The sequence below is a fragment of the Bos grunniens genome, chromosome X (genome assembly GCF_055505025.1).
Source record: "Bos grunniens cultivar Pamir isolate PY7600 chromosome X, Bosgru_T2T1.0, whole genome shotgun sequence".
Lineage (NCBI taxonomy): Eukaryota > Metazoa > Chordata > Mammalia > Artiodactyla > Bovidae > Bos > Bos grunniens.
In genome coordinates this window covers 42,657,974-42,663,583 of record NC_141194.1, presented here as the reverse complement: position 1 = coordinate 42,663,583, position 5,610 = coordinate 42,657,974, and the positions used below count along the sequence as shown (strand labels likewise).

Below are 5,610 nucleotides of genomic sequence, written 5' to 3'. Positions count from 1 at the left end.
GCTTCTTTCGACTCCTGCATTGTCAGGCAGGTTCTTTACCACTAACGCCATCTGCGAAGCCCTAGATCTCTATCTACTAAGCTTAAAATTCTTTTTCTTTTTGCTGCATCCACTCTCTGTCCCCACACCTGCCAAAGTTTGACCCTCAGAAGTCATATTTCCATTGGATGACTGTATCAGAGGGTCAATCTATTGTAAAATCCTCCTACCACCCAAGTCTTTTAAAGACAAGCTCCTATTTCTAATAGGTCCTTAGTAACTTCTAGGGAATCTGGGGACTCTAGCTTACTACTGGGGCCTTGGAAACTTTCCAAAGAAACTTTAAGTCAGGCTTTCCTTGCCTTTGAACCCAAAGGATTTGGGTACAACTCACCTGGGTATAATATAACAGAAAGTTTCCTGGATCATTTTCTTTTGCTTCCCAAAATGATATAAAATAGAGGTATGGGACCAGGTTAATCATGGTCTCAAAATGCAGGGCCACAATGATGGTAGAAAAGGAGAGGTCCCTAAGGATAATCTAGTTGAGCAACCTTGCTTTATGCCTAAGAGGATCAGAGAGGTTAAAGCCACAAACCTAGCAAAGAGCAAAGCAGACCTGGAGCCCCCATCTCTCCTACAAGGCTAATGGCTATTTCATAACTGCCCGGTTCCCCCCGCTCCTCAACTGCCTCCCTCCCACCAATGGCCAAGTTCAGACTAGACCCACTGGCAGTTTGAGCTAAGGAATAACAGGTCCCCACAATACAGCAAGCCAGTACAGCTTTTGATAAACATGACCTACTTTTGGGAAGGGGAGAGATGGATAAATTAGGAGTTTGGGATTAGCAGGTACACACTGCTATATATAAAATAGATAAACAACAAAGACCTACTGTTTAGCATAGCGAACTCTACTCAATATCTTATAATAACTTATAAGGGAAGAGAATGTAAAAAAAAATTAATGTATGTGTTTATACATATAGGTATAACTGAACCACTTTGTTGTACACCTGAAACACATTGTAAATCAATATTTCTATAAAAATTTTTTTAAAAGGCCTACTCTTTCAAACAGGCAAGCACTACAGATAACATGTACCTCTCCAGAAATATAACCATCTCAGACACATAGCATGTGATACTGGCCCACTGCTTCATTCTCGGTAGGCAAAAATTTTCAGCGTCAATACTCCAAAGCATTCAGTTCAGTTCAGTCGCTCAGTCGTGTCCGACGCTTTGAGACCCCATGAATCGCAGCACGCCAGGCCTCCCTGTCCATCACCAACTCCCGAAGTTCACTCAAACTCATGTCCATCGAGTCAGTGATGCCATCCAGCCATCTCATCCTCTGTCATCCCCTTCTCCTCCTGCCCCCAATCCCTCCCAGCATCAGGGTCTTTTCCAATGAGTCAACTCTTCGCATGAGGTGGCCAAAGTATTGGAGTTTCAGCTTCAGCATCAGTCCTTCCAATGAACACCCAGGACTGATCTCCTTTAGGATGGACTGATTGGATCTCCTTGCAGTCCAGGGGACTCTCAAGAGTCTTCTCCAACACCACAGTTCAAAAGCATCAATTCTTTGGCGCTCAGCTTTCTTCACAGTCCAACTCTCACATCCATACAAGACCACTGGAAAAACCATAGCCTTGACTAGACGGACCTTTGTTGGCAAAGTAATATCTCTGCTTTTCAATATACTATCTAGGTTGGTCATAACTTTCCTTCCAAGGAGGAGTAAGCGTCTTTAAATTTCATGGCTGCAGTCACCATCTGCAGTGATTTTGGAGCCCAAAAAAATCCACAGTAAACACTATTTCAGGCAACATTTACACTGGCAAGACATTTGGAATGTAGCCTTTAGATGGTGCTAATGTTCTACTTTTAACATGGAGTCTGCAAGAACTCTGTGCTCAGCATCAAGGAGGTAGAAAGGACCTTGAGAAGCTTGCTATATTTCAAACCTCCTGTTCCAAGCCCTGGGAACACACCAGCAAACAGGTTTGGAGCTATCTTGGTAAAAATACATTTCACAGGCGTTCATTGCTATAGCTAGGTTTTGGTCATGCTAAATGTACCTTACCGGGTGGCTCAGATGGTAAAGAATCACCTACAATGCAGGAGACCCAGGTTCGCATTCGTGGGTCAGGAAGCTCCCCTGGAGAAGGGAATGGCTAGCCACTCATGTTCTTGGGGCTTCCCTGGTGGCTCAGACAGTAAAGAATCTGCCTATAATGCAGGAGACCTGAGCTTGATCCCCGGATTGGGAAAATTCCCTGGAGAAGGAAATGGTTACTCACTCCAGTATTCTTGCCTGGGGAAATTCCATGGACAGAGGAGCCTGGTGGGCTACAGTCCATGTGGTCACAGAGTCAGACACGACTGATAGACTAACAATTTCACTTTCACTTTTCACTTTTGGTAGATCTCATGCAATCCATGCCATCAGTCAATACTTTAAATGTGAATATACATCCTCAGAATTCAGATCCATCTGTGCCTTTGTGCACTGAGTAGAACTTGTGGCTATCTTGGTTCCTAATGTCTGATTGTGTCACCAGATTTGTTTAATGGAGCCATTCATTTTGTGAGACAGTTTTCTTCGGGAAAGCCTCATTCATTCACTTATGAAAGAATTGGTGAAATCTACCATCATCCATTTTTTTTCTGTCTCTGAAAAGAGTGGTGGGGTCGGGGAAACACATCACACCATAGCAACCTTTCTACAGCGGGCTTTTATGTCTTATTTCTTCTCTTTTCCACACACTGTGAGTTCCTGAGACTCCATTCGTCTCACAGTCCTGCTGAAAGAGACAATGCTTTGCTCTCTAGTTTTTCTTTGCCAATGCAGTGAGTGACAGGCTGTGTCACAGTCTCATTGAGAAGCCTTTGACATTGTTGAGATTTTTATGCATGGAAGAAAATTACTCCTTGTGCATTCCCATGGACAGCTCTGCACATGTAGGAGCTGACAGAGGTTCCCAAAGTAAGACATCACACTTAATATATACACTTGTGAGTGTATTTGTGTGTGTGTGTGTGCACGTGTGTTTATATCTGCCCTGAGTGGAAGAGAAAGAACAACTAGGGAGCAAAGAAGGGTAGAGATCAGGGGAGAGGTGAAGTTCCTACCCAGATTATCTGTTGAGAAAAAGCTAGGAGAGTCATGATACCATCATTCTGATGTCTGAAATGGTATTATAGTGGAAAAGTATGTTTGTCCAGAAAGATCACAGAAGGGACAGAATTAGATCCAAAGAGATGGAAATCTTTGGGAGACAGGATTCAACTCAGTTTCAGCAAGAACTTTTTGTTGTTGTTGTTGTTGTTCTTAAAATTAAAACAACAGCAACTCTAGGATCCAGGTGAGCACTGGCCCATGGGTGGGCTGGGAAGACCACTGCTTCTGCCTTCCTGCTTCCACCCTGGAGTATATAGAATTTAAGCCTCCAGTCAGAGTTTATGGTAGAGCTAAAGAAGAACACAACCAACCAAGGATCATATGAAATTATAATTGGCCAATAATCCCAGGTGGCCTTAGTGGTGAAGAATCCACCTACCAATCCAGGAGATGCAAGGGATTCAGGTTAAATTCCTGGGTTGGGAAGACCCCCTCGAGTAGGAAGTGGCAACTCACTCCAGTATTCTTGCCTGGAGAATTCCATGGACAGAACAGCTTGGCGGGTTATAGTCCATGGAGTTGCAAAGAGTTGATGTAAAGGCTTAGGCTGAGTATGTTGTGGAATGGGCTTCAAAGGACCCATATGACTTCTTTTCCACAGTTATTTTGGCCCTAATGTCATTGTTTCTAGCAAGTGCTATATTGTCTTGCAAATTGGCTAAGATGATTGGGAAAAGGAGCAAAAGAAGAAACAAAAATATCAAAAAAATATTGCAAAAGCTAAATGATTGAAAAAACATTGAAGGCATAAACAGGCTCTGCAACCAGAGGAAAATCGTTTGGAAAATTATTCAGCTTTGGAAGGACCCAGTAAGGTTTCTTTTCAGATCTTATGATGGTATTTTTCAGTAAACAAAGTCTGAGCATATGGAAGAATCATGTTAGTTCTCACCTGTACTGTAGCAACTTTTTAGCTTCAGTATAGAAGTCGGTTGACAGTTACTATAAATTGGCTCTTATTATGCTACAAATTCTTTGTAACTGACATAGTCATTTGCCTTTTTGCAACTTATGTATTAATACTAAAATGAAAACATCCTGTGGAGGAAAATGGCTTTAGATTATGAACTCTATTCAAACAATGGCTTAAGAATGCAAAAATCAGAATTGTCCTGAGGTGAAAAACAGGCTTTGGCTTAAAAGAGATAGGGTGTATTAATTACATCTCTTATCATTATCACTTATTTCCTCAAATAGAATCATTTCTGGCTTCCTCAAAGCAAAATAATATTATTTAATGAGTACTTCTATTTTCTGTATTTTTCTCATTTTAGCTTTTGTGAGACTGGTAATTGTCAGACATTCTGCATTTTTCAAAATATAATTTTGTAAAGAATTCTCTTATTATCTTGACTGTGTAGAACACCACTTACTGGATATAATAATTTTTGTACTTGTGAACACCACCATTTTCTTGAGATGATTTGAGTATAGTAACAATATGATTTAAAGCTTGTGGTAAAAATGCCAAATCTGTAGTACCTTGGAACCAATTTATTCTCACTTGTGCTAAGAAGAAATGTGAAGTAGTTAAAATGTTTTTCAGATAATTTGTTGATTATATAAATACCAGTTTTGCTTTTTATTCTACTCTTTGTTTAAATTAATGTGGTAGTGACATCCTTTACCTTTTTGATCAAACAGGTTCATGGTGAAAATTAAAATTTCAAATTTCCTTTAAGGAACTTTTAAAGAGTAACAGTTAAGTCATATTTCATAAATAGTAAAGAAAGGCTTAACATTTGGAAAATTTTTGTTTGGCATAGTATTGATTGGATGAAAAAGATGTACATTATGTCAAAATGAGACTATAATTAGAAATAAAGAGTTAAAAGATAGTTCCTTCATTAAGTAGCATAACTGGAAATTTTTACTCTAACATGGCTTTTAAAAATGCATGGTTAATAATTTAGTTGTCATTAATCATTAAAAGCTTATTAATTCTTTCCTCACCTCTGATAATGAATTTTAAATTACAAAAAAAACTGTCCAATAGCTTTAATTTAAAAATGAAACTAGATATTAAAATAAATTTGATATATTTTTATTTTTTAAAAAATCTCTAGCTTACCAAAGAGTTGCAAGAATAGTACAAAGAACACTCGTATGTTGTTGATCTAGATTCCTCAGTTGTTAATATTTTGCCACATTTGTTCTCTATCTCTGTCTTGTCTCTCTCTTTCTCACTCTTTCTCATATGTGTTTTCCCCTGACTCATTTGAATGTAAATGACATGCAAATATCCTTATATTCCTAAATATTTCCTCATGAATTTCATAATAATGACATTCTCTTACATAACTTGGGGCTTCCCTGGTGGCTCAGACATAAAGAATCTGCCTGTAATGTGGTAGACCTGGGTTTGATTCCTGGGTTGGGAAGATCTCCTGCAGAAGGGAATGGCAACCCACTCCAGTATTCTTGCCTGGAAAATCCCATGGACAGCG

The 5,610-nt window shown here is 39.4% G+C and overlaps 1 pseudogene; it reads left to right on the top strand.

Annotated features, from left to right (window-relative positions):
* The first annotated feature begins 3,676 nt into the window (after positions 1 to 3,676).
* Positions 3,677 to 3,906, top strand: LOC147340220 (small integral membrane protein 15-like; annotated as a pseudogene).
* The last annotated feature ends 1,704 nt before the right edge of the window (positions 3,907 to 5,610 follow it).